At 41.4% G+C, this 27,633-nt stretch overlaps 1 pseudogene; it reads right to left on the bottom strand.

Moving 5' to 3' along the window:
• Positions 1 to 26,058, bottom strand: part of LOC141192241 (uncharacterized) — a 60,394-nt pseudogene extending 34,336 nt beyond the window's left edge.
• Positions 26,059 to 27,633: the final 1,575 nt, after the last annotated feature.

Raw genomic sequence — 27,633 nt, 5'->3', positions numbered from 1 at the left:
GCTCAGCGTCAGTGAGTACACCCCCTGTATTCTCAGTACATTACACATACAGCGCTCTGCATAAATGAGTACACCCCCCAGTATCCTCAGTACGTTATACATACAGCGCTCAACATAAGTGAGTACACCCCCGTATCCTCAGTAGGTTATACATACAGCGCTCAGTATAAGTGTGTACACCCCCCTGTATTCTCAGTACATTATATACAATGCTCAGTGTAAGTGAGTACACCCCCTGTATTCTCAGTACGTTATACATACAATGGCTCAGCATAAGTGACTACACCCCCCTCTATTCTCAGTACGTTATACATACAGCGCTCAGCATAAGTGAGTACACCCCTCTGTATTTTCAGTACATTATAGATACAGTGCTAAGCATAAGTGAGTACACCCCCCTGTATTCTCAGTACGTTATACATACAGTGCTCAGCATAAGTGAGTACAACCCCCTGTATTCTCAGTACGTTATACATACAGCGCTCAGCATAAGTGAGTACACCCCCGTATCCTCAGTACGTTATACCTCTGTATCCTCAGTACGTTATACATACAGCGCTCAGCGTAAGTGAGTACACCCCCTGTATTCTCAGTACATTATACATACAGCGTTCAGCATAAGTGAGTACACCCCCCTGTATTCTCAATACGTTATACATACAGCGCTCAGCATAAGTGAGTACACCCCCCTGTATTCTCAGTACGTTATACATACAGCGCTCAGCATAAGTGAGTACACCCCCCCTGTATTCTCAGTACGTTATACATACAACGCTCAGCGTAAGTGAGTACACCCCCCAGTATTCTAAGTACGTTATACATACAGCGCTCAGCTTAAGTGAGTACACCCCCCTGTATTCTCAGTACGTTATACATACAGAGCTCAGCATAAGTGAGTACACCCCTCTGTATTCTCAGTATGTTATACCTACAGCGCTCAGCATAAGTGAGTACACACCTCTGTATTCTCAGTACGTTATACATACAGCGCTCAGCATAATTGAGTACACCCCTCTGTATTCTCAGTACGTTATACATACAGTTCTCAGCATAAGTGAGTACACCCCCCTGTATTCTCAGTACGTTATACATACAATGCTCAGCATAAGTGAGTACACCCTCTGTATTCTCAGTACGTTATACATACAGCGCTCAGAATAAGTGAGTACACCCCCCTCTATTCTCAATACGTTATACATACAGCGCTCAGCATAAGTGAGTACACCCCTCTGTATCCTCAGTACGTTATACATACAGCGCTCAACGTAAGTGAGTACACCCCCTGTATTCTCAGTACATTATACATACAGCGCTCAGCATAAGTGAGTACACCCCCCTGTATTCTCAGTACGTTATACATACAGCGCTCAGGATAAGTGAGTACACCCCCTGTATCCTCAGTACGTTATACATACAGCTCTCAGCATAAGTGAGTACACCCCCCTGTATTCTCAGTACATTATATACAACGCTCAGCATAAGTGAGTACATCCCCCTGTATTCTCAGTACGTTATACATACAGCGCTCAGCATAAGTGAGTACACCCCCCTGTATTCTCAGTACGTTATACATACAACGCTCAGCGTAAGTAAGTACACCCCGCAGTATTCTCAGTACGTTATACATACAACGCTCAGCGTAAGTGAGTACACCCCCTGTATCCTCAGTACGTTCTACATACAGCGCTCAGCATAAGTGAGTACACCCCTCTGTATTCTCAGTACGTTATACATACAGTGCTCAGCATAAGTGAGTACACGCCCCTGTATTCTCAGTGCATTATATATACAGCGTTCAGCATAAGTGAGTACAACCCCCTCTATTCTCAGTACGCTATATATACAGCGCTCAGCATAAGTGAGTACACCCCCCTGTTTTTTCAGTACGTTATACATACAGTGCTCAGCATAAGTGAGTACACGCCACTGTAGTCTCAGTACGTTATACATACAACGCCCAGCATAAGTGAGTACAGCCCCCTGTATCCTCAGTACGTTATACATACAACACTGAGCATAAGTGAGTACACCCCCCTGTATTCTCAGTACGTTATACATACAACGCTCAGCATAAGTGAGCACACCCCCTGTATTCTCAGTACGTTATACATACAGCGCTCAGCATAAGTGAGTACATCCCTCTGTATTCTCAGTACGTTATACATTCAACGCTCAGCGTGAGTACACCCCCCTGTATTCTCAGTACGTATACATACAGCACTCAGCATAAGTGAGTACACCCTTTGTATTCTCAGTATGTTATACAGTGCTCAGCATAAGTGAGTACACCCCCCTGTATTCTCAGTACGTTATACATACAGCGCTCAGTATAAGTGAGTACACCCCCCTGTATTCTCAGTACGTTATACATACAGCGCTCAGCATAAATGAGTACACCCCCCTCTATTCTCAGTACGTTATACATACAGTGCTCAGCATAAGTGAGTACACCCCCCTGTATTCTCAGTACGTTATACATACAACGCTCAGCATAAGTGAGTACACCCCCCTGTATTTTCAGTACGTTATACATACTGTGCTTAGCATAAGTGAATACACCGCTGTATTCTCAGTACGTTATACATACAGCGCTCAGCATAAGTGAGTACACCCCCCTGTATTCTCAGTACATTATACATACAGCGCTCAGCATAAGTGAGTACACCCCCCTGTATCCTCAGTACGTTATACATACAACGCTCAGCATAAGTGAGTACACCAGCCTGTATTCTCAGTACGTTATACATACAGCGCTCAGCATAAGTGAGTACACCCCCCTGTATTCTCAGTACGTTATACATACAGCGCTCAGCATAAGTGAGTACACCCCCCTGTATTCTCAGTGCGTTATACATACAGCGCTCAGCATAAGTGAGTACACCCCCCTGTATTCTCAGTACGTTATACATACAGCGCTCAGCATAAGTGAGTACACCCCCCTGTATTCTCAGTACATTATACATACAGCGCTCAGCATAAGTGAGTACACCCCCCTGTATTCTCAGTACGTTATACATACAGCGCTCAGCATAAGTGAGTACACCCCCCTGTATTCTCAGTACGTTATACATACAGCGCTCAGCTTAAGTGAGTACACCCTCGTCTATTCTTAGTACGTTATACATACAGTGCTCAGCATAAGTGAGTACACCCCCCTGTATTCTCAGTACGTTATACATACAACGCTCAGCATAAGTGAGTACACCCCCCTGTATTTTCAGTACGTTATACATACAGTGCTCAGCATAAGTGAATACACCCCCCTGTATTTTCAGTACGTTATATATACAGCGCTCAGTATAAGTGAATACACCCCCCTGTATTCTCAGTACGTTATACATACAGCACTCAGCATAAGTGAGTACACCCCCCTGTATTCTAAGTATGTTATACATACTGCGCTCAGAATAAGTGAGTACACCCCCCTGTATTCTCAGTACGTTATACATACAGCACTCAGCATAAGTGAGTACACCCCCCTGTATTCTCAGTACGTTATACATACAGCGCTCAGCATAAGTGAGTACACCCCCCTGTATTCTAAGTACATTATACATACAACGCTCAGCATAAGTGAGTACACTTCGCTGTATTCTCAGTACGTTATACATACAGTGCTCAGCATAAGTGAGTACACCCCCCTGTATTCTCAGTACGTTATACATACAATGCTCAGCATAAGTGAGTACACCCTCTGTATTCTCAGTACGTTATACATACAGCGCTCAGAATAAGTGAGTACACCCCCATCTATTCTCAATACGTTATACATACAGCGCTCAGCATAAGTGAGTACACCACTCTGTATCCTCAGTACGTTATACATACAGCGCTCAACGTAAGTGAGTACACCCCCTGTATTCTCAGTACATTATACATACAGCGCTCAGCATAAGTGAGTACACCCCCCTGTATTCTCAGTACGTTATACATACAGCGCTCAGGATAAGTGAGTACACCCCCTGTATCCTCAGTACGTTATACATACAGCTCTCAGCATAAGTGAGTACACCCCCCTGTATTCTCAGTACATTATATACAACGCTCAGCATAAGTGAGTACATCCCCCTGTATTCTCAGTACGTTATACATACAGCGCTCAGCATAAGTGAGTACACCCCCCTGTATCCTCAGTACGTTATACATACAACGCTCAGCATAAGTGAGTACACCAGCCTGTATTCTCAGTACGTTATACATACAGCGCTCAGCATAAGTGAGTACACCCCCCTGTATTCTCAGTACGTTATACATACAGCGCTCAGCATAAGTGAGTACACCCCCCTGTATTCTCAGTGCGTTATACATACAGCGCTCAGCATAAGTGAGTACACCCCCCTGTATTCTCAGTACGTTATACATACAGCGCTCAGCATAAGTGAGTACACCCCCCTGTATTCTCAGTACATTATACATACAGCGCTCAGCATAAGTGAGTACACCCCCCTGTATTCTCAGTACGTTATACATACAGCGCTCAGCATAAGTGAGTACACCCCCCTGTATTCTCAGTACGTTATACATACAGCGCTCAGCATAAGTGAGTACACCCTCGTCTATTCTTAGTACGTTATACATACAGTGCTCAGCATAAGTGAGTACACCCCCCTGTATTCTCAGTACGTTATACATACAACGCTCAGCATAAGTGAGTACACCCCCCTGTATTTTCAGTACGTTATACATACAGTGCTCAGCATAAGTGAATACACCCCCCTGTATTTTCAGTACGTTATATATACAGCGCTCAGTACAAGTGAATACACCCCCCTGTATTCTCAGTACGTTATACATACAGCACTCAGCATAAGTGAGTACACCCCCCTGTATTCTCAGTATGTTATACATACTGCGCTCAGAATAAGTGAGTACACCCCCCTGTATTCTCAGTACGTTATACATACAGCGCTCAGCATAAGTGAGTACACCCCCCTGTATTCTCAGTACGTTATACATACAGCGCTCAGCATAAGTGAGTACACCCCCCTGTATTCTCAGTACATTATACATACAACGCTCAGCATAAGTGAGTACACCCCGCTGTATTCTCAGTACGTTATACATACAGTGCTCAGCATAAGTGAGTACACCCCCCTGTATTCTCAGTACGTTATACATACAGTTCTCAGCATAAGTGAGTACACCCCCCTGTATTCTCAGTACGTTATACATACAATGCTCAGCATAAGTGAGTACACCCTCTGTATTCTCAGTACGTTATACATACAGCGCTCAGAATAAGTGAGTACACCCCCCTCTATTCTCAATACGTTATACATACAGCGCTCAGCATAAGTGAGTACACCCCTCTGTATCCTCAGTACGTTATACATACAGCGCTCAACGTAAGTGAGTACACCCCCTGTATTCTCAGTACATTATATACAACGCTCAGCATAAGTGAGTACATCCCCCTGTATTCTCAGTACGTTATACATACAGCGCTCAGCATAAGTGAGTACACCCCCCTGTATTCTCAGTACGTTATACATACAACGCTCAGCGTAAGTAAGTACACCCCGCAGTATTCTCAGTACGTTATACATACAACGCTCAGCGTAAGTGAGTACACCCCCTGTATCCTCAGTACGTTCTACATACAGCGCTCAGCATAAGTGAGTACACCCCTCTGTATTCTCAGTACGTTATACATACAGTGCTCAGCATAAGTGAGTACACGCCCCTGTATTCTCAGTGCATTATATATACAGCGTTCAGCATAAGTGAGTACAACCCCCTCTATTCTCAGTACGCTATATATACAGCGCTCAGCATAAGTGAGTACACCCCCCTGTTTTTTCAGTACGTTATACATACAGTGCTCAGCATAAGTGAGTACACGCCACTGTAGTCTCAGTACGTTATACATACAACGCCCAGCATAAGTGAGTACAGCCCCCTGTATCCTCAGTACGTTATACATACAACACTGAGCATAAGTGAGTACACCCCCCTGTATTCTCAGTACGTTATACATACAACGCTCAGCATAAGTGAGCACATCCCCTGTATTCTCAGTACGTTATACATACAGCGCTCAGCATAAGTGAGTACATCCCTCTGTATTCTCAGTACGTTATACATTCAACGCTCAGCGTAAATGAGTACACCCCCCTGTATTCTCAGTACGTATACATACAGCACTCAGCATAAGTGAGTACACCCTTTGTATTCTCAGTATGTTATACAGTGCTCAGCGTAAGTGAGTACACCCCCCTGTATTCTCAGTACGTTATACATACAGCGCTCAGTATAAGTGAGTACACCCCCCTGTATTCTCAGTACGTTATACATACAGCGCTCAGCATGAGTACACCCCCCTCTATTCTCAGTACGTTATACATACAGTGCTCAGCATAAGTGAGTACACCCCCCTGTATTCTCAGTACGTTATACATACTGTGCTCAGCATAAGTGAATACACCCCTGTATTCTCAGTACGTTATACATACAGTGCTCAGCGTAAGTGAGTACACCCCCTGTATTCAGTATGATATATATACAGCGCTCAGCATAAGTGAGTACATCCCCCTGTATTCTCAGTATGTTATACATACTGTGCTCAGCATAAGTGAGTACACCCCCCTGTATTCTCAGTACATTATACATACAGCGCTCAGCATAAGTGAGTACACCCCCCTGTATCCTCAGTACGTTATACGTACAACGCTCAGCATAAGTGAGTACACCAGCCTGTATTCTCAGTACGTTATACATACAGCGCTCAGCATAAGTGAGTACACCCCCCTGTATTCTCAGTACGTTATACATACAGCGCTCAGCATAAGTGAGTACACCCCCCTGTATTCTCAGTGCGTTATACATACAGCGCTCAGCATAAGTGAGTACACCCCCCTGTATTCTCAGTACGTTATACATACAGCGCTCAGCATAAGTGAGTACACCCCCCTGTATTCTCAGTACATTATACATACAGCGCTCAGCATAAGTGAGTACACCCCCCTGTATTCTCAGTACGTTATACATACAGCGCTCAGCATAAGTGAGTACACCCCCCTGTATTCTCAGTACGTTATACATACAGCGCTCAGCATAAGTGAGTACACCCCCGTCTATTCTTAGTACGTTATACATACAGTGCTCAGCATAAGTGAGTACACCCCCCTGTATTCTCAGTACGTTATACATACAACGCTCAGCATAAGTGAGTACACCCCCCTGTATTTTCAGTACGTTATACATACAGTGCTCAGCATAAGTGAATACACCCCCCTGTATTTTCAGTACGTTATACATACAGCACTCAGCATAAGTGAGTACACCCCCCTGTATTCTCAGTATGTTATACATACTGCGCTCAGAATAAGTGAGTACACCCCCCTGTATTCTCAGTATGTTATACATACAGCGCTCAGCATAAGTGAGTACACCCCCCTATATTCTCAGTACGTTATACATACAGCGCTCAGCATAAGTGAGTACACCCTCTGTATTCTCAGTACGTTGTACATACAGTGCTCAACATAAGTGAGTACACCCCTTTGTATTCTCAGTACGTTATACATACAGCACTCAGCATAAGTGAGTACACCCTCCTGTATTCTCAGTACATTATTCATACAGAGCTCAGCATAAGTGAGTACACCCCTCTGTATTCTCAGTACGTTATACATACAGCGCTCAGCATAAGTGAGTACACCCCTCTGTATTCAAAGTACATGATACATACAGCGCTCAGCATAAGTGAGTACACCCCTCTGTATTCTCAGTACGTTATACATACAACGCTCAGCATAAGTGAGTACACCCCTCTGTATTCTCAGTACGTTATACATACAGCGCTCAGCATAAGTGAGTACACCCTCCTGTATTCTCAGTACATTATACATACAGAGCTCAGCATAAGTGAGTACACCCCTCTGTATTCTCAGTACGTTATACATACAGCGCTCAGCATAAGTGAGTACACCCCCCTGTATTCTCAGTACATTATACATACAGCGCTCAGCATAAGTGAGTACACCCCCCTGTATTTTCAGTACGTTATATATACAGCGCTCAGTATAAGTGAATACACCCCCCAGTATTCTCAGTACGTTATACATACAGCGCTCAGCATAAGTGAGTACACCCCCCTGTATTCTCAGTATGTTATACATACTGCGCTCAGCATAAGTGAGTACACCCCCCTGTATTCTCAGTACGTTATACATACAGCGCTCAGCATGAGTACACCCCCCTGTATTCTCAGTACGTTATACATACAGCGCTCAGCATAAGTGAGTACACCCTCTGTATTCTCAGTACGTTGTACATACAGTGCTCAACATAAGTGAGTACACCCCTCTGTATTCTCAGTACGTTATACATACAGCACTCAGCATAAGTGAGTACACCCCTCTGTATTCTCAGTACGTTATACATACAGCGCTCAGCATAAGTGAGTACACCCCTCTGTATTCTCAGTACGTTATACATACAACGCTCAGCATAAGTGAGTACACCCCCCTGTATTCTCAGTACGTTATACATATAGCGCTCAGTATAAGTGATTACACCCCTCTGTATTCTCAGTACGTTATACATACAGCGCTCAGCATAAGTGAGTACACCCTCCTGTATTCTCAGTACATTATACATACAGAGCTCAGCATAAGTGAGTACACCCCTCTGTATTCTCAGTACGTTATACATACAGCGGTCAGCATAAGTGAGTACACCCTCCTGTATTCTCAGTACATTATACATACGGCGCTCAGCATAAGTGAGTACACCCTCCTGTATTCTCAGTACATTATACATACGGCGCTCAGCATAAGTGAGTACACCCTCCTGTATTCTCAGTACATTATACATACAATGCTCAGCAAAAGTGAGTACACCCTCTGAAATCTCAGTACGTTATATACAGTGTTCAGCTTAAGTGAGTACACCCCCTGTATTCTCAGTACATCTTATATATGCTGGACGGGATGGGTGGCGCCTGCGCAGTGAGGCAGCAGAGTCAGCACGTGTGCATACCACTCTGCGGCGCCATTTTATTGAAGACACTGTTTATGCTTATTCGCAGACATCTTTAAACCAAATGGCGCAGGATAATTTTATAAAATTAAAAATTTACCAATAAAAATGCTCGCCACCCGGGCGTAGAACGGGTTCAATAGCTAATATAAAATATATATATATATATACATACAGTACAGACCAAAAGTTTGGACACACCTTCTCATTTAAAGAAATTTCTGCATTTTCATGACTATGAAAATTGTACATTCACACTGAAGGCATCAAAACTATGAATTAACACATGTGGAATTATATACTTAATAAAAAAAAAGTGTGAAACAACTGAAAATATGTTTTATATTCTAGGTTCTTCAAAGTAGTCACCTTTTGCTTTGATGACTGCTTTGCACACTCTTGGCATTCCCTTGATGAGCTTCAAGAGGTAGTCATCGGAAATGGTTTTCACTTCACAGGTGTGCCCTGTCAGGTTTAATAAGTGGGATTTCTTGCCTTGCAAATAGGGTTGACACCATCAGTTGTGTTGTGCAGAAGTCTGGTGGAAACACAGCTGATAGTCCTACTGAATAGACTGTTAGCTGCTTTTTTCTTGCCATAATACAAATTCTAAGTAAAGTAAAACGAGTGGTCAGCATTATGTTAAGAAATGAAGGTCAGCCAGTGCGAAAAATTGGGAAAACTTTGAAAGTGTCCCCAAGTGAAGTTGCAAAAAACATCAAGCGCTACAAAGAAACTGGCTCACATGAGGACCGCCCCAGGAAAGGAAGACCAAGAGTCACCTCTGCTTCTGAGGCTAAGTTTATCCGAGTCACCAGCCTCAGAAATCGCAGGTTAATTGCAGCTCAGATTAGAGAACAGGTCAATGCCACACAGAGTTCTAGCAGCAGACACATCTCTACAACAACTGTTAAGAGGAGACTTTGTGCAGCAGGCCTTCATGGTAACATAGCTGCTAGGAAACCACTGCTAAGGACAGGCAACAAGCAGAAGAGACTTGTTTGAGCTAAAGAACACAAGGAATTGACATTAGACCAGTGGAAATCTGCTTTGGTCTGATGAGTCCAAATTTGAGATCTTTGGTTCCAACCACAGTGTCTCCGGGCGACGCAGAAAAGGTGAACGGATGGACTCTACATGCCGGGTTCCCACCGTGAAGCATGGAAGAGGAAGTGTGATGGTGTGGGGGTGCTTTACTGGTGACACTGTTGGGGATTTATTCAAAATTGAAGGCATACTGAACCAGCATGGCTACCACAGCATCTTGCAGCGGCATGCTATTCCATCCGGTTTGCGTTTAGTTGGACCATCATTTATTTTTCAACAGGACAATGACCCCAAACACACCTCCATGCTGTGTAAGGGCTATTTGACCAAGGAGGAGAGTGATGGGGTGCTACGCCAGATGACCTGGCCTCCACAGTCACCAGACCTGAACCCAATCGAGATAGTTTGGGGTGAGCTGGACGGCAGAGTGAAGGCAAAAGGGCCAACAAGTGCTAAGCATCTCTGGGAACTCCTTCAAGATTGTTGGAAGACCATTTCCGGTGACTATCTCTTGAAGCTCATCAAGAGAATGCCAAGTGTGCGCAAAGCAGTCATCAAAACAAAAGGTGGCTACCTTGAATAACCTAGAATATAAGACATATTTTCAGTTGTTTCACACTTTTTTGTTAACTATATAATTCCACATGTGTTAATTCATACTTTTGATGCCTTCAGTGTGAATGTACAATTTTTATAGTCATGAAAATACAGAAAAATCTTTAAATGAGAAGGTGTGTCCAAACTTTTGGTCTGTACTTTATATATATTGTATCCATAAATAAATATTTTTTATGAGAAAAAAATATAGAAAAAAGTACACATATTTGGTATCGTCACGTCCAGAACGACCCGACCTATAAAACTGTCCCACTAGTTAACACCTTCAGTGAACATTGTAAAAAAAAAAACTTAAAACACAAGGCAGGGGCTGTTGTCTGAGGCTTTATGTGAGCAGACACACGGACTGAGAGCTCCCGCTCATAAGCCTGTAGTCCCAGCCTGCACCGACTAAAAGATTTATACCGCTGATCCTACCTCCTAACACACTCCGGTACCTGTGAGGAGTTGATATCGGGGGCCCCCGAGGAGACTGATCCATCAAAAGATCCGCACTGGCAAGGAGGACAGCCAGTCCAACATGGCGCCAGCCGAAGAAGCACAACAGGGAGATGTCGGAGGCTGCATCTCGTCTGAGATCCTTTGCCTGGGTGACAGAGGCGGCCATAGAGGATTCTCCTTAAGGTCAGCCGGGGGAGGAACAGGAGGAGCAGGGAGAACCGTGTGCTCCTGATAAAGAGCAAATGACGCAGCAAGAAATTCAGCAGCAACTATCCTGGGTATCAAGTGAAGGAATTTACTTGGTGCCGGCAGTAAATTTAGAGCATACCACAGATCAGGAACCCACCATGAGGGATGTGCTATCTGTGGTCAATATGTCCAACAAGTCCCTGACCAGCATTATCACCCATATGGGGTTTATGAAGGAAGCTATGTCATCTATAAGGAGAGACATTCAAAGGTCGTTTGAAAGAATTAAAGAAACAGAGGGCAGAATTAGTAATATTGAGGATGAATTGTCTCCTGTGCAAAAGGATATGAAAACATACAAGCATAATCTGATTACCCTACTTAATAAAACAGTTGACTTGGAGAAAAGACCCTGTAGAAACAATCTACTCCTTATAGGAGTCCCAGAAAGAGCTGAAGACAGTTGTGTTTGGAAGAGAGGTTCTGTCTCCCATGTTGGCAATAGAGCGTGCTCATAGGGTGCCTTTCAGACCTCCTCCACCAGCAGCTCCTCCAAGGCCCTTTGTATTGAAGTTACTGCACTATAGAGACACAATCCTGCGCAAAGCAGGTGACTATCCTAACTTATCCATTGAAAAGACCAAGGTGACCATCTTTCCTGACTTCTCTGCTGAAGTGCAGAACACAATTTACACCTGTAAAGAAAAGACTGTGAGATCTACTACTCCCATATTCTGTGATGTATCCGACACACCTGAGGATTGTAGACTCAGGAAAGGTGCTCATCCATGAATCTCCGCGGGAAACTACACAATGGCTGGACATCAGCGAAGCTAAATTGAGAGCGGATAAATCCGGACCTCCATAAACATCAACACTTTTGCTTTGGTGGCTTTTGAATCTTGATGCCATTTGATATGGACAGCAGGAATCTCTGGAAAGGTTTTGAAGAAGAGCTTTTCTTTTTAGGTCAGGCTTTGGACTTATAAAGGCTCCCAATCTCCCCTCCGGGGAGAAATGTCTGTAATGTTTGATTGCAATACAACCAATGTTAGAAGTTATTTATGTTATGTGTTAAAAAGGGGTACATGCAAAAAAAGAAAGGAGGTGGAGGAACAGCTCAACTGGTTATTCTGTTTCCCTGCGCACATATGGCTAAGCTTGTAAATATTATAGCGTGGAAGGTGCGGGGCATGGGAGACACCTAAGAGGTGGCTGCATATACTTGGCTACATCAATACCAGCCAGCTATTGTCTGCTTGTTGGAAACACATTTAACCTATGAAACAAAACAAATTCATAGGTCGTGGATAGGCCATGCTTTTCATTCAGTATTTTCTTCTCATGCCGGAGGGGTATCTGTTTTGATTTATAAATCAATCCCATTTACTGTAAATGCCTTAAAACTCTCATGGATACTGAAGGACGGTATATTGGTATATTGGGCTATATATACAAAATTTAAATAATTTTAGTAGCTTTATATAAACCTCCTCCATATAAGGATACAATTATTAAAAAAATATTATACTTTACATTGGACTCTCCTACGACTCCAGTTTTGTTGGTGGGAGATTTCAATAATTATTTCCACCCACATTGGGATAGGCTGCATACGGGTAACATACCTGACTCTTGGCCTTCTCTACGGGGATGGCTAGATTATTTTCAGAAATTGTGTATGTGGATATTTTGAAACAGAGAAATCCTTCAATTAGACAATATTCATGCTACTCAATGTCACACCATTCCTTGTCAAGGATTGACTTGGCAATTGGAACAATCTCTGAATCCGTTAATTCACGAAGTGAAATATTTACCCGGGGGAATCTCAGACCATTCTCCAATATGTGTGTAATTGAGAACAGGGTGAATAGAGGGGGTAATTAAATGCCTGTGACGACTGAATCCATATTGGCTGATGTTGGTGGGTAATTCTTTAACCCCTTAAGCCCCGAGGGTGGTTTGCACGTTAATGACCAGGCCAATTTTTACAATTCTGACCACTGTCACTTTATGAGGTAATTACTCTGGAACGCTTCAACGGATCCCCCTGATTCGGAGATTGTTTTTTCGTGACATATTGTACTTCATGATTGTGGAAAAATTTCTTCGATATCACTTGCGTGATTGGGGAAAAAACACTGTTTGGGCGCACGGCAGGGCTCGGAAGGGAAGGAGCGCCATTTGACTTTTTGATTGTAAAATTTGCTTGAATAATTAGCGGATGCCATGTTGTGTTTGGAGAGCCCCTGTGTGCCCAAACTTTGGAGCTCCCCCACAAGTGACCCCATTTTGGAAACTAGACCCCCCAAGGCACCTTTCTAGATGCATAGTGAGCACTTGGAACCCCCAGGTGCTTCACAAATTGATTCGTAAAAATGAAAAAGTGTTTTTTTTTTCACTTTTTCATTTTTATGAATCAATTTGTGAAGCACCTGGGGTTCCAAGTGCTCACTATGAATCTAGATGGGTGCCTTGGGGGGTCTAGTTTTCAAAATGGGGTCACTTGTGGGGGAGCTCCAATGTTTGGGCACACAGGGACTCTCCAAATGCAACATGATATCCGCTAACAAAATGTCGACTCAAATTGTTAGCGGACACCATGTTGCGTTTGGAGAGCCCCTGTGTGCCCAAACTTTAGAGCTCCCCCACAAGTGACCCCATTTTGGAAACTAGACCCCCCAAGGCACCTATCTAGATGCATAGTGAGCACTTGGAACCCCAGGTGCTTCACAAATTGATTCATAAAAATGAAAAAGTGAAAAAAAAAACACTTTTTCATTTTTACGAATCAATTTGTGAAGCACCTGGGGTTTCCAAGTGCTCACTATGCATATAGATAGGTGCCTTGGGGGGTCTAGTTTCCAAAATGGGGTCACTTGTGGGGGAGCTCCAATGTTTGGGCACACAGGGGCGAGTCCGCTAACAATTTGAGCCGATTTTCAATTCGTTAGCGGACACCATGCCGCGTTTGGAGAGCCCGTGATGTGCCTAAACAGTGGAGCTCCCCCACAAGTGTCCCCATTTTGGAAACTATACCCCTCAAGGATTTTATTAAGGTGTATAGTGAACATTTTGAACCCAGAGGTACGGCACAGAATTTGTTTACATTAGGTCATCATATTGAATAAGTTGTCATTATTCTTGAGCGCAAGTGCTCGCTACTTGAGTTTACATCGGGTACTCAGGTATGCACCATGTACAGCGTGTGCTCGAGTGACATGCTCGAGTCCCTGCTCCGCATGTTTCATGATTATTAGACACCCAAAAAAAAACATGCGGGGATCGCTCGTGCATGGCAGGCAATCCCCGTAAAGTTTTTTGGCCGCGAAGCATATGGGGCAGAGACTCGAGCATGTCACTCAAATACCCACGATACTCAATGCATACCAGGGCACCCGATGCAAACTCAAGTAGCGAGCACTTGCGCTCAACACTAGTCGCCATATCGTCATCTTTTTTTCTTACTTTTGAAAAAAATCCCAACCCCAGCCCTAACCCTAGCACAACCCTAACCATAGCACAACCCTAGCCCCAGCACAACCCTAGCCCCAAACCCAGCCCTAACCCTAGCCCAATCCTAACCCAAGAGTTTATTTTTGACGCCGTTCCTTGTGCGGTATAAGTGATTAGACGACTTTATTCTTCAGGTCGGTGTGATTACAGCAATGCCAGAATCATATGGGGTTTTTATGACTGACAGCTGTCACACACTAAAAGACGCATTTTTTGTAAAATCTAGTTTTTGCATCGCCATATTTTGAGAGCTATAATTTTTCCAGATTTTGGCAGACAGTCATGTGACGGCTCGTTTTTTGCGGGATGACTTGACGCTGTTATTGGTGCCATTTTCAGGCACGTGACATTTTTTGATCGCTTTCTATTCCGATTTTTGGGAGGCAGAATAAACAAAAACCAACAATTCAGGAATTGTTTTTTTTTTTTTTTATTCTGTTCCGCGTGTGGTAAAATTGATGAGGTAGCTTTATTCTTCGGGTCAGTACGTTTACAGCGGTACCACATTTGTATAATTTTTCTATGTTTTGGCGCTTATACACAATAAAAGCTATTTTATAGAAAAAAATATTTTTTAGCATCGCTTTATTCTGAGAACTATAACTTTTTTATTTTTCGGCTGATGGAGCCGTATGGCGGCTTGTTTTTTGCGGGACGAGATGACGTTTTCAGCGGTACCATTTTTATTTATATGTGTCTTTTTGATCGCGTGTTATTCCACTTTTTGTTTGGCGGTATGGTGATAAAGCATTGTTTTTTGCTTCGTTGTTTTTTTTTTTTTTTTTTTACCGTGTTCACTGAAGGGGTTAACTAGTGGGACAGTTTTATAGGTCAGGTTGTTCCGGACGCGGCGATACCAAATATGTGTACTTTTATTGTTTTTTTTTATAATAATATTTATTGATGGGTACATTATATTTTTATTTTTGGTGGATTATTTTTTTTTTTTATATTTTTGCAATTTTTTTTTTTTTTTTCCACTTTCAGACAGTTTATACACTTTATTACTTTGTCCCACTCTGGGACTTTCACTTTTTTTTCTCTGATCGCCTGCATGGCACAGGAATGCAGCACCATCCCTATGCCATGCAGGCTATCAGCGGTGCACAGTGTGAAGATTGTTTGGAGATGCACTGCGCATGTCCAAACAATCTTCCTGCTGTCTGGTGACCCGGATGTTGTCATGACGACATCGGGTCGTCATGGCAACACCCGGGAAGCCTTTGCAGACTGCGCTGGAAGAGGAGGTGAGTATCGGCGATCACCTCCCCTTGCCCCCGCAATGCCGCGATCGACTTCGATCGCAGCATCGCAGGGGTTAATGTGCTGGGAGCGGTGCAGGACCGCTCCCTGCACATAGTACCGGGTGTCAGCTGTGACAATCAGCTGACACCCGGCGGCGATCGCGCCCGCACAGCCTGTGTGCGCGCGCGATCGCGATGACGTACTAATACGGGTCTGACTCTTAAGTCCCAGGGCACAGACGCGTATTAGTACGTCAGATGTTGTTAAGGGGTTAAAGAGGAAAGTAGCTCCTACCTAGAAAACCCACTGACAATGTCTGAACTTGAGGATGCATTACAGTCCCTTGCTAATGAAAAGGCCCCCCGGCTCTGATGGACTGTCATGTAAATTTTTTAAAAAATGTAAGGATCTCCTAATCCCTAAACTATTAGATACTTTTAATGAAGCATTAGAATCAGGTCACATGACAAAATCTATGAATGAGGCAATTGTAGTGGTCCTTTTGAAACCAGGGAAAGACCTGCTGTCATATCATCCCTTTTTTCTTCTATCGGTAGACACTAAAATAATTGCAGAGGCCTGGCAAATAGATTGTTTCACATTATTACAGAGATTGATCCTGATGAATAATCAGGCTTTATGCCAAACTGGTCCACAGCAATGAATTTACGAAGGCTTTTTTTGAATATTCAGAAATCAGATGTAATAATGGGACACAAAGCTATTCTTACTCTCAATGCGGCTAAAGAATTCGATGGCGTAGAATGGAAATACCTGTGGGAGGTTCTGAAAAGGCTTAAGGTGGGTCCCAAATTCCTATCATACATACAGGTTTTGCACTCTGGACCTCAGACTAAAATAAGAACTAGCGTTCTCTTATATGTCCCCTGTCTCCCCTCCTTCTCACGATGGCCATTGAACCTATGGCCCGTATGTTGAGTGCTAGTCCGGATATTGTAGGCTTAGATGAATGTGTTCACTCTATGCTGATGATTTACTGATATATATACAGTTGAAACCATAAGTTTACATGCACTATATAAAAAGACACATATGCATGTTTTTCTCAATATCTGACATTAGTGATGAGCGAGCATGTGTGTTTAACCCTTTAAACGAGCACGCTCGGCTACTCGCCGAGTAGTTTCGGCGTGCTCGGCATTTCAGTTGAAGCAACCTCGTCTGCATGTGTCGTGGCTGTTACACAGCTGTGACATATGCAGGGATTGCCTGTTTGTTAGGCAATCCCTTCATGTGTCACAGCTGTATAACAGCAGCGGATGATGGCGGTGTTGAGGGAGGGCAGCAATGACCCGTCACAGTTGACCAAGTGAGTGTCAAATTATTATGTTACAAGGTTGATTGCGCAATCCAACAGGAAACCAGACTGAGACAAAGCTCTGTATGGGAGGATTTGGAGAATCTCTAATCCCGTTTATTTTACTTAGCATTATATATTGTTTTGAGTATATCAATAGCCAATCACCTACAGCCATACTACAGGCTTAAACCAATGTTAGTACAATTATTACGGAAACACACATATGGTCATATTATTGTTCGTTCAGCGCATGATGGAAAGTTACAAGGTTACACATCCCGGCTCAGACTAGTTAGATAATAGGAGCAGGGTGTCTCATAGAATGTTCTTGAGAGAAAAGGTTCTTGTGAGAAAATTGCATGTGAAACAAGAGGAAAGAAGGAAAGAATGTATGCTATGCAAAGAATAATAATAACATGATTTTAGCAAGGTGCAAAAATGAAGTAACTATAAAAGTAATTATAGCATGGATATCGATATGTCCTTTACAGCGGAAGCTGGTAAGATTGTGTCAATATCCACCATGAAACGAGTACTGTATCAACATGGGTTAAAAGGCCACTCTGCCAGGAAGAAGCCATTACTCCAAAAGAAACATAAAAAAGGCAGATTAATGTTTGCAAATGCACACAGGAACACAGACCTTAATTTTTGGAGACATGTCCTGTGGTCTGATGAAACTAAAATTGAACTTTTTGGACATAATGACCATTGTTGCGTTGGGAAGAAAAAGGAAGAAGCTTGGATGCCTAAGAACACCATCCCAACTGTGAAACACGAGGGAGTCAGCATCATGTTGTGGGTTTGTTTTGCTGCAGGAGGGACTGGTGCACTTCATAAAATAGATGGCATCATGAGAAAAGAACATTATGTAGCAATACTGAAGCAACATCTGAAATATCAGCCAGGAAGTTAAAGCTTGGGCGGAAATGGGTCTTCCAAATGGACAATGACCGAAACAAAGTGGCTTAAGGATAATAAAGTCAATGTTTTGGAGTGGCCATCACAAAGCCCTGATCTCAATCCTATTGAAGATTTATGAGCAAAGCTGAAAAAGCAGGTACGAGCAAGACGACCTACAAACCTGGATCAGTTACAGCAGTTTTGTCAGGAGGAATGGGCCCAAATTCCAACCAACTATTGTGAGAAGCTTGTGGAAGGATATCCCAAACGTTTGACGCAAGTCATTCAGTTTAAGGCTAAGGGCCCACAATGCAGAAATGCTGCAGATTTTTTCCGCATCTCCCTGGCAGGAAAAATGCATGTGAATTTTACATGCGTTTTTTTAATGGACATGGTGTGTATTTTTCCGCAATGATAATGGGGACAATGGGGCACGTATTACCAAGCATTTTGTAAGCGTTTTCGCTGCGGAAATTCTGCTGCAAAAATGCTTGAAAAACGCATATTGGGCACGCAGCCTAAGGGCAATGTTACCAAATACTAATGAAATGTATGGAAACTTTTGACTTTGCAGTAAGTAATAAAAATGCCTTAAACATTCTCTCTATCTCTCATTATTCTGGCATTTGGCAAATATTAAAAATTATGGTAATCCTAATTGACCTAAATCGGGAAAGGTTTATTCTGATTTCATGTCAGCTATTTAGAAAATCATGTATATGTGTCTTTTTATAAAGTATGTAAACTTCTGGTTTCTACTGTAGGTGATATCCAGAAGTCTACTGATCCTATTCTGAACATTATTGGAGAGTTTGGTGAATGGTCAGGCCTGTCCATTAATTGGGATAAGTCGGTTATTCTACCATTTGATGATATCCCTAATTCGAGCATATTAGAACATACACGAATACAAACAGTTGAGAAATTCTAATACCTTGGTATAAATATAACAAAAAGATCTCAGGATTACATTGTACTGATTCTATATCTTCTTCTGGAAAAGTTTAAAGAGAAAATCGATGCGTGGTGGAGATTACCATTATCAGCTGTAGGAGGAGGGAACTTATTAAAAATTATATTGATGCCCCAACTCTTATACATTCTGCATAATGCCCCTATTTGGATCCATAATTCCCATTTTCAGAAAATTCATAGCAAGTTTCGTTCTCTTATATGAAAAAGAAATCGGCTAGGATAAAATGTGAATATCTACAAAGTGACGAGGAATCTGGTGGATTGGCGATTCCTAATGCACTAATATATTATATTGCAACATTGGGGTGGGTGGCATAGCGCTGCAAACCCAAATAGTATTAAGGGGTTAATTACCTCAGGAACACCGTGGAATATTCCTATTCATATAGTGCTACTGAATGACCTCGCACACAAGAAATCACTATACCCTACACTTGCTCTACTCTACAAGGTCTGGGATAGGGGTAAAGATATAATGGAAATAGGAGACTGCAATGAATCTACACCTATATGGTTTAATAATAAATATGCAGAGGTCTATAAATTAGAGGGATTTTGGAGTTGGGTGGATAAAGGAATATATATGCAATATAAAACATATTGTCTGAAGGGATACTTAAGACCTTTGATCAATTAAAGGACCTTTGATCAATTTTGGTTGACAAATAAACAATTCTATAAATATCTACAGTTTCGGCATTCATTTAATGCACAATCAAGATGGACGCCCTTTTGGGTAGAAAATAATACTTTTGTTAAGTTGGTATTAGAAAAGGGAAATACTAAGCGTTGTATTTCTGATATTTTATTGAGTCCTTCTTGATGATTATTTAAAAAAAATTTCCTTCTCCAGCTAGACAAAAATGGATGGAGATATAGGTCCAATTTCTGAGGATTAGTGTTGAGCGAGTATGTTCTGTCCGAGTATTTATAGCTGCTTGGGGATATGGTTGAATCGCTTCCGTGCAGGGTGGATAAAAATCAATGTTTTTTTTAAAAAAATCAAAAAAATCTGATTTGTTTGATTTAAATCGGATTTTTTTCAATAAACTGCTTTTTGAGGAAAATATTTTACCATCCAAAGGTTCTTCCATCATGAGATAAAGCTGAGTTGTTTAACTCAGTAGAATAAAGGCTGTATATGTGTAACATTCACAATGCCATGCTCTTCCAGAGGTTTCTGTAGGATTAGTGGGCAGTTTCACTCCTATATTATCACAGATGCTCGCTTTACTTACGCAGTTCTCAAAACTGAATTTGACTCCGCAGAGGTCCCAGCCTCTTCTTCACGGCAAAAATGTTACAACATGAACAGAGTTGAGAAAAAGACCTTAATCCTATTGTTCTACAAACCTATGAATACAGAATCAACCCCTTCAGTGCCAAGTCCAAGAAGTCAGACAATATGTTTCTGATTGTTTGGAGTGGAATAGATCTGCACAACACAAGAAGAATGTGAATCTAAGTGTGAGGAGGAGGAAGGGCAAGCAGACAAGAAAGTGAAACTTTGAGCACAATACTGCAGCATAGCCACAGACAGACAAGTCTGGATCTGTTTGTGTGTACGATCTGAGGTTTATTACATTCTTTCCTTATAATGGCAGCAGGCCGTAAAAGAGACCCAGTTTGGGAATATTTTAATGAAGCTCCTTCGCCTATCGGTAAGGCAGGCATGCGTGCAAAATGCAAACGATGCAAGAAAGAGATGCAAGGCCTGGTGGCGCGAATGAGGCAACATCATGAGAAGTGCGGTGATGAAGATGACCAAAGAAACACTTCTGAACAGGCAGGATCTGTTGGTAAACATTTTTATTGAATCCTATTTCTAAAGACTGAACTGTCATGTGTGAGAAAAATTATATTTCTTATTATTACTGCATGTTACTGTCATTTGGTACAGTTATGAAGAAAAACAAATATTCCTTTTGGGGCAGGGGCAGTGATGTGTTGTGTACAATAAGCAGAAATTGTATAAACAATAAAATAACAGCATTGACTTTTTTTGTTTAGGGGAATTCATGGATTCTGGAAACTATCCACCTCCAAGATCACCATCATCCTGTTCTACAGTTTCAGAGTTATCCATCCAGGATAGTGCTTCATTAGCAGCAGCATCATCATCAGACACCCACAGCCACATATCACCATCACCCAAAAGGAAGAAAAAACCTTTACCTCCTGGAACCACCAGAGATAGGTTTGTGATAAGAACTAGCAGATTAGAAAAAGAGTTGATTGCATAAATAAACTGGGCAATTTTTTCATCAATCAACTCTTCTTTCCGTCTGACTGAGAACCCACATTTCATTAATATGGTTCAGTCACTGAGACCAGGATACAGTCCACCCAGCAGAGCTGATGTTGCAGGGAAACTGCTGGATCAAGTGTATGACAGAGAAATGGAGCAATGTGCAACAGCTCTGGAGGGTAAAATTGTTAACCTAAGTATTGATGGGTGGAGTAATGTCCACAATGATCCTATTGTATGTGCTTGTATAACAGAAGAAGGTAAAGTCTTCCTTGCACAAACAACTGATACGTCAGGAAATACACACACAGCAGAATACTTACAAGAAGTGGCAGTAAAAGCTATAATAACATGTGAACAAAAATTCAAATGTCTAGTACGCAGTTTGGTCACTGACAATGCTGCAAACGTATCCAAGATGAGAAGAAATTTAGAAGAGCAGGGAGGGAATACAAAGCTGCTAATAACATATGGTTGCAGTGCTCATTTGCTGCACCTCTTAGCCAAAGACTTAAGTGTTCCAGAAATAAAGGCTAATGTTGTTGAAATTGCTAAATACTTCCGTAATAATCATTTTGCTGCAGCAGCTCTGAAAAGGATGGGTGGAACCAAGCTAACGCTCCCACAAGATGTTAGATGGAACTCTGTGGTGGACTGTTTTGAGCAGTATATCAAAAACTGGCCTATTCTGATGACACTTTGTGAAGAAAATCGAGATAAAATAGATGGCACTGTCACGGCCAAAATCCTCAACATTGGGCTTAAGAGAAATGTTGAACATATGCTGAGCTTCCTGAAACCCATCTCTCAAGCTTTAAACAAAATACAGAAAAATAGCTGTTTTATTGCGGATGCTGTTGAAATTTGGAAGGAACTGAGTGAACACTTAAAAACAGAACTACACATGGACAGAATTAAATTACAAGCAGTAAACAAACGAATGGGACAAGCACTGACACCAGCTCATTTTTTGGCAAATATTGTCAATATCCAATATCAGGGTCAAAACCTAAGTGCTGAGGAAGAGGAGTTAGCTATGACATGGGTATCCAGCAATCATCCATCTTTAATGCCAACTATAATAAACTTCAGAGCTAAGGGGGAACCATTCAAGAAATATATGTTTGCTGAAGATATTTTAAGGAAGGTCACACCAGTAAACTGGTGGAAGTCACTCAAGCGCTTGGATTTAGAGACTGTTCAAGTAATGATTTCACTTTTAACAGCAGTAGCTTCTTCTGCAGGCATTGAAAGAATATTCTCTTCCTTTGGACTCATTCATTCTAAATTGAGAAATCGGTTGGGACCCAATAAAGCAAGAAAGCTTGTTTTTCTTTTCCAGATTATGAATAGGAACAAAGAAGAAGATGATGATGAAGATGACAACGAGTGAGCTACAGAGGACAGCAGGGACAGTAGTATTTAAGTTTTTCATGTGTCGGCTGGGCTGACAGTCTAAGTTTCTTAAAATATATATATATTTTGTTTAGCCAAATTAGTTAACAAACATGGATGTTTGTTTAAGCAAATAACTTATGCTGTAATGTTGTTATTGTTTCAGTTGAATAAATCTATTTAAATTGTTATTAAGGTCAGGATTATTTTTCTCCTTCCTAAGTACAACAGAACAGTGGTGTCCAAATATGAATGATTAACCCATTAAACTGGGGAGAAAAAAGTAATATAAAAAGTGATTCTAAAAATCTTCATCTACTTGCATGTTAAAGTAGTAAGAACTAGTTTAGGTAGAAACTTTGATTTAAATCACTGATTTAAATCAAATCCACCCTGCTCCCGTGTGCATGATTTGCAACTGTTTGACAGCTTTATTACATGTGAGGAATGTGTAAGAAAGACATTCCTCCCATGTAATAAAACTGTCAAACAGTTGCAAATCATGCACATGGGAGCGATTCAAGCATATCACCGAGCAGCTGTAAATACTCGGAGCTCGGCCCGAGCATACTCGGCGAAAGGGTTAATAGAATATACTCGCTCAACACTACTGAGGATCAATGGAGAGCGGTATTAGAACTGGTACCCCAATTATCTTTACATGAGGCTCAGAGATTTTCCCAGATCATATTAATACACAGGAAATATAAGACGCCTAGATTCCTATGTAACATAGGATACCGGACTGTCACTGAATGTCCAAGATGTAACATGGATGCTGCGGGCCTATTACATACGCTATGGGAATGCCGGGAGTTAGGTAAATACTGGAAAGGAGTTCTGTCTGTTATAAAGAGGGTATATAAAATAGATATTCAACCAGACCCCAAAAATGCCTATTAGGTATATTAGAGGATGATATGGAATTTGACCCAATTTCAATAGGGATTTCACATATTTTATTTCAAGATAGGAAGCATATTGCATCCAAATGGATTAGCCCCTCACCTCCAGAAATTGGTGAACTCAAAAATAGGGTAAATAATATTATCAGATTAGAAAAAGGGGTATATAAAAAACGAAACTGAATGAATAAATTTGAGAAAATATGGGGCTTATGGTTGGATACACCTGGAATGCCATCAAGGGGGTTATTGTTGGAGAGACAATGACTTATGGGAGAAGGGGAGTATTGGCGAGGTCTAATGTTTCATTGTAATGTGTATTGGAATTCCTTAACATGTGGTATGGGTAATATAGCACACCTATATGTGTATAGGATTATAATGTTTATTACAATATTATGGTTATATAAGAGATTTCAAGAATGTGGAATGTTAATTGTAAGATATAGTAACTGCAAGTTATCAGACGGTAATAGGAAAGCTGAAAAGATCTATAGGAGAGATGCATGTATGTCATCCCTATGGTATGTTATTTGATTATTGTATGAACTGGTTTCTTGTTTTGGCAAAAAAAAAAAAAACTAGTGAAAAAAATCTCAGAAGTGAATTGGATTAAAAAAAAAAGATCACGAAAAAGGCTTCTCCACTGTGTGGGTTCTCTTGTGACTATCAAGAATTATTTTACGATTAAAACATTTCCCACATTCTAAACATGAAAAAGGCTTCTCCCCTGTGTGAGTTCTTTGGTGATTAACAAGATCTGATTTCTGGTTAAATCATTTCCCACATTCTGAACAGAAAAAAAGCTTCTCCCCTGTGTGAATTCTCTGGTGCTTAATCAAAGCTGATTTAAGGGTAAAACATTTCCCACATTCTAAACATGAAAAAGGCTTCTCCCCTGTGTGAGTTCTTTGGTGATTAACAAGATCTGATTTCGGGTTAAATCATTTCCCACATTCTGAACAGGAAAAAGGCTTCTCCCCTGTGTGGGTTCTCTTGTGACTATCAAGAATCATTTTACGATTAAAACATTTCCCACATTTTAAACATGAAAAAGGCTTCTCCCCTGTGTGAGTTCTTTGGTGATTAACAAGATTTGATTTCTGGTAAAAACATTTCCCACATTCTGAACAGGAAAAAGGCTTCTCCCCTGTGTGGGTTCTCTGGTGTTTATTAAGATGTATTTTCTGGTTAAAACATTTCCCACATTCTGAACATAAAAAAGGCTTCTCCCCTGTGTGAGTTTTCTGGTGACGAACAAGATCTGATTTCTGGTTACAACATTTCCCACATTCTGAACAAGAAAAAGGCTTCTCCACTGTGTGTATTTTTTGGTGGCTATCAAGATGCGCTTTCCGGTTAAAACATTTCCCACATTCTGAACATGAAAAAGGCTTCTCCCCTGTGTGAGTTCTCTGGTGACGAACAAGATCTGATTTCTGATTACAACATTTCCCACATTCTGAACATGAAAAAGGCTTCTCCCCTGTGTGAGTTCTCTGGTGATTAACAAGATTTGTTTACTGGTAAAAACATTTCCCACATTCTGAACAGGAAAAAGGCTTCTCCTCTGTGTGGGTTCTCTGGTGTTTATTAAGATGTATTTTCTGGTTACAACATTTCCCACATTCTGAACATAAAAAAGGCTTCTCCCCTGTGTGAGTTCTCTGGTGACGAACAAGATCTGATTTCCGGTTAAAACATTTCCCACATTCTGAACATGAAAAAGGCTTCTCCCCTGTGTGACTTCTCTGGTGATTAACAAAAACTGATTTCTGGTTAAAACATTTTCCATATTTGGAATAAAAAAATCTATTATACATTGTGTGTATTTTTTGATGTTTAAGAATAGACTTTTCGAGGGTAAAACTGTTTTCATTTTCTGAATGTGAAAATGACTTATTTGCTTTAGGAGCAGTTTGTTTTGTAATGCTCATTTTATTTTGATTTTCCTTAGTAGTCGGTAATGAATCAGAAGACAGGACCTGTTTCATAGAATCAGATGACAGATCTTTGCTATGAAGGGATAATGGTATATCTGGAGTAATGGCATTCAGTTCAATTGTATCCTGTGGGATCTCAAGATCATCCAATTTAAAAATCTCCTGTCCATCTGATCTTCTGGTACAGTCGTCTGCCAAGAAAAAAAAACAATTATTAATTTTGAATAAAATATCCTTGAAATTTATATTTTTGAACATTTCTACTTAAAATGTCTAAACAATCAGATCCCTGGGCTACATGCTAATCCAGGGAAATGAAGAGATATAAGCTCAAGTTCAAAAATCAATTTTATTAGACACAAATCTAAAAAATAGAGGATTTAAAATATTCCTCTATTTTTTAGATTTGTGTCTAATAAAATTGATTTTTAAACTTGAGCATATATCCCTTCATTTCCCTGGACTAGCATGTAGCCCAGGGATGTGTTTGTTTAGATTGATTTAGAAGTGGTATGCAATCTTTATATATTTTTCTATGGGATTCTTGTGTTAATTGCACTTGAAAATGTCTGTAGAAATGGCAAGTTATTGACCGAATGACAGTTCACAGTCTAATAAAAAACCTCATAGGATGAACCAGTAGAGCGTGGTGTTCAACTTTTTGTTCATTCTGCCTCAAAAATACAGAATAAGAAGCCATCAAAAAATGTTATGTAGGGAAAAATAATACCAATGAAAACTTCTACTCATCTCACAAAAAACAAGTCCCCACTCAAGTCAAACAGAGGATTCTACATTATTAGATTCTCAAAGGCTCTTTAGAATCAACATGGCTTCCATAAACCAATCCAGCAAAATCCGCTTTTTCGAAGTCAAATCTCCCCCTCACTTCTGAGCCTTGAAGTGTGCCCAAACCACATTTAGCCTCCATGTATTTGGCATTACTATAGTGAGAAGAACCAACTTAATTTACGGTGTGTGTCTCCTGGAGCACAATCTGGGCACTATGTGTTTGGTAAAAAAAAATGGCCAATGTGCAGTTTTTACTCTCCAACATCCACTGAGTGCTAATTTTCAGAAAGTGCCTATGGAGTCAAAATAATCAAAACTTTTATAGATTAATTCACTGAGGGTTATAATTTCCAAAATGAATTCACTTTATGGGGATTTTTACTGCCCGGGTTTTCTGACATTTTGTCATATTAGGGCTTCTGCAAATGGTGCGTCCCATCTCCTCTGGGATCTGCTCCTGCGACATCTGCTTCTCTCACCAGTAGAGAAATTTTTACCGCACACTCATTCTGTAGGCGGCGCTGGTGATGGAGGAGACGTCGGAACCAGAAGCTCTGGGTGGCGCAGTCTCTGTCCAGCCACTAAGATTAGGGTGCCTGGGACCTGTAGTACCATCCAGTCTGGCAGTATGGGTGTGTTTGTTGTCCAGCTGAAGTAATCTGCTCCCTATTTCAGCCATTTGGAAAGCAACGCACCCTACTAAAGCTGGAAGCATATTGCCGGAAGCTGCCAGATACAGCCTTGTCCTCCTCTGGTTCAGTCCTCTGTGCTCAGCTCCCGGCTTGTGTGTTTGTTTCCTCTTGTGATCCCGGCCCGTTTACTGACTACTTTTGTGTCTTCTGATTTTGTATTTTCTCTGCCCTCATGGTTCTGACCCAACTACCTGACTATTCTTCTTGCCCTCTCACTCCACAGAACAGTAGGTAACACCGTGGCCCAAGCCTAGGGGTCTCTGTCTAAGTCCAGATCCATGTTGAGGGGTTAAATAAGTGATGAGCCAAGTAATCCCTGGGATCTGGAAAATGAAGTAGATAGCGCCAAGCCTGTTTGTGGTAGCCTTCTTTTGAGCTGCCAGGTGACCATGAACAGTGTCCCCAATACATTGTGTCT

The sequence above is a fragment of the Phyllobates terribilis genome, unplaced genomic scaffold, assembly GCF_046119375.1.
Source record: "Phyllobates terribilis strain yellow unplaced genomic scaffold, ASM4611937v1 Scaffold_56__1_contigs__length_8794411, whole genome shotgun sequence".
Lineage (NCBI taxonomy): Eukaryota > Metazoa > Chordata > Amphibia > Anura > Dendrobatidae > Phyllobates > Phyllobates terribilis.
Note: the sequence above shows the minus strand (reverse complement) of the source record. Positions and strands in the feature narration are given on the sequence as shown.